Raw genomic sequence first — 3,464 nt, 5'->3', positions numbered from 1 at the left:
AAGGGGGGGTGCGGCCGGCCTATAGGAGGGCGCAGGAGGAGTCCTACTCCCGGTACTCCTACCGGGAGTAGGGCTCCCCTCCCTTTCCTTGTGCCAAGTATGAGAGAGGGGGGAGAAGGAAAGGGGGGGCGCCGCCCCTCCGTCCTTGTCCAATTCGGACTAGGGGGAGAGGGGGCGCGCGGCCTGCTCTGGCAGCCCCTTCCTCTTCTCCACTTTAGGCCCATGAGGCCCATTAACCCCCCGGGGGGTTCCGGTAACCCCCCTGTGCTCCGGTTTTATCCAAAACTTCCCCGGAACGCTTCCGGTGTCCGAATATAGTCATCCAATATATCAATCTTTATATCTCGATCATTTCGAGACTCCTCGTCATGTCCGTGATCACATCCGGGACTCCGATCAAACTTCGGTACATCAAAATGCATAAAACTCATATCAACTGTCATCGTAACTTTAAGCGTGCGGACCCTACGGTTCGAGAACAATGCAGACATGACTAAGACAAATCTCTGGTCAATAACCAATAGCGGGACCTGGATGCCCATATTGGCTCCTACATATTCTACGAAGATCTTTATCGGTCAGACCACATAACAACATACGTTGTTCCCTTTGTCATCGGTATGTTACTTGCCCGAGATTCGATCGTCGGTATCCAATACCTAGTTCAATCTCGTTACCGGCACGTCTCTTTACTCGTTCCGTAATACATCATCTCACAACTAACATATTAGTTGTAATGCTTGCAAGGCTTATGTGATGTGCATTACCGAGAGGGCCCAGAGATACCTCTCCGACAATCGGAGTGACAAATCCTAATCTCGAAATACGCCAACCCAACATGTACCTTTGGAGACACCTGTAGTGCTCCTTTATAATCACCCAGTTATGTTGTGATGTTTGGTAGCACCCAAAGTGTTCCTCCGGTAAACGGGAGTTGCATAATCTCATAGTCATAGGAACATGTATAAGTCATGAAGAAAGCAATAGCAACATACTAAACGATCGGGTGCTAAGCTAATGTAATGGGTCATGTCAATCAGATCATTCAACTAATGATGTGATCCCGTTAATCAAATAACAAATTCTTTGTCTATGGTTAGGAAACATAACCATCTTTGATTAACGAGCTAGTCAAGTAGAGGCATACTAGTGACACTTTGTTTGTCTATGTATTCACACATGTATTATGTTTCCGGTTAATACAATTCTAGCATGAATAATAAACATTTATCATGATATAAGGAAATAAATAATAACTTTATTATTGCCTCTAGGGCATATTTCCTTCACCGGCGCCCCCTCCTTCTCTCTCTCTCTTTCCCCCCTCCTTGAATCCTATTCCAATTAGGAAAGGGGGGAGTCCTACTCCCAGAAGGAGTAGGACTCCTCCTAGCGCGCCACACCTGGCCAGCCGGCCCCCTCCCTTGAACCTTTATATACGGAGGCAGGGGCACCCCCTAGAGACAAGTTGATCCACGTGATCATATTCTTTGCCGTGTGCGGTGCCCCCTTCCACCATAGTCCTCGATAATATTGTAGCGGTGCTTAGGCGAAGCCCTGCGACGGTAGTACATCAAGATCATCACCACGCCGTCATGCTGACGGAACTCTTCCCCGACACTTTGCTGGATCGGAGTCCGGGGATCGTCATCGAGCTGAACGTGTGTTAGAAATTGGAGGTGCCATAGTTTCGGTGCTTGATCGGTCGGGCCGTGGAGACGTACGACTACATCAACCAAAGTTAACGCTTCCGTTGTCGATCTACAAGGGTACGTAGATCACACTCTCCCCCTTCATTGCTATGCATCACCATGATCTTGCGTGCGCGTAGGAAATTTTTCGAAATTACTACATTCCCCATCACCGTCTCCCTCGGCGCGGGAGCGCCAACGTCCGCGCCGGTCTTCGTCATGCTGTCGGGTTCTTCGCCTACTTCGAGCACCGCCGCCGCACCCCTGGCCGCTGCCACAGCCTCTCTTATTTGGCCGCTGCCACTACCCCTGTAGCTGACGCCGCCGCCTGTCCACCCCCTTTGTCTTCGTCAAGCACCAGCCTGTCGCCAGCGTCGCCTTCTTCTTCCCCGACCACTTCGTCTACTCCGACCATCGCTGGCGACATTGGCCCAGCACTGTTTTCTGCCGCAACCGTCGTCGAGTCTTCTTCTCTGCTGGCCCTCCGACTCCTCGACATGGCATACAACTCGTGCAGGTCCCTCATCTACGCATGCCCTTTGCTGGCAACACCGACACGTGCCTCCTCCATGACGTGTCCCCGGGCCTGGTAATCCTGGTGCGGCGCTTCATCAACTTCGTCTTCGTCCGTCTACGCATGCCCGGTGTTGGCTACACCGATGCATGCCTTCATCTACGTCGTGTCCACGAGCTTGGCAAACCCGGCGCGACGCCTCGTCAACATTGTCTTCTCCACGACGCACCACTACTTCAACACCAATGCGCTCATGACTAACTCGGCGCCTCCTTGCGCCCTCGGTAACACGGCGACTTCCTCGACACCGGCTACCCTGACTCGACATCGACCACGGCGTTCTGCGCACGGCTACCTCGACTATGGCTACACCATCCTACGCTCTCGGCTACATCGACATCGGCACAAAGGGTTATCATCCGCTTGAGCAACTCGTCGGCTTCCTCTACAGTCAACGCATCCGTGGCATGACACTGTCCACGATGCTCCCGCTACGACTGCGCGGGGGGGGGGGGGGGGTCAGCCTATCGACTGCTATTCTCTCCAGTCTGACCGTCTGCGACGCTCCTATTGTTCGCAACGCTACCATTATGACTGCGGGGCCATGTTAGAGATATATTTTGGTTACATATGTTTGGTAGTCAAGGATTAGTGATCCGTCTACTACCTTATCTCTAGGAGAGTCGTCTTGCCCTCCATGTCTTGTACTCAATACATACTCCTTCTCGAGGCTCAATAATACATCCATCATATTCCGCAACAATCCCTCTCTATCCCTTCTAACAGTAACTAGTCATTGGTGTAATGGAAAATTCTGGATGTCGGCCGTGGCCCCTGCTAGCCCCCTACCTCCCATCTCCAGTCAAATTTTATATTTTTTCCTCATTATACCCATTGATTTTTTACTGAAAACAGTGACCGGGAAAAATGGTGGAAGCTCTACTCCTTACATAGTGAAAGGGAGTATTGCCAAACACATGCATTCATGCTAGTACTCTATTTTTTGCATGTTTTTTCCACTAATGGTGATCTGCCTATAAAAATATATTCAAGGAGAAATCTAGCGAGCGAACGTCACAGCCCTGTGTTACGGAGCGACGTGCTCCACTCTCACAATCAGCCAACCACAGACCACACATGGCAAAATTTTGTGTTTTGACCCTTTTCTGATACTTAATCGAGATCTGACCCTAGTTTGAAATTTTTTCGAGATCTGACCCTTTTGCTACTGCCATGGTCCATGGCGGTAGGGTGTAACA

This window comes from Triticum urartu, chromosome 6A (genome assembly GCF_056163025.1).
Source record: "Triticum urartu cultivar PI428250 chromosome 6A, HENAU_Tu73, whole genome shotgun sequence".
In the NCBI taxonomy this organism is placed as follows: Eukaryota; Viridiplantae; Streptophyta; class Magnoliopsida; order Poales; family Poaceae; genus Triticum; species Triticum urartu.
The sequence above is the reverse complement of the archived record's forward strand: the minus strand, read 5'-3'. Positions refer to the sequence as shown.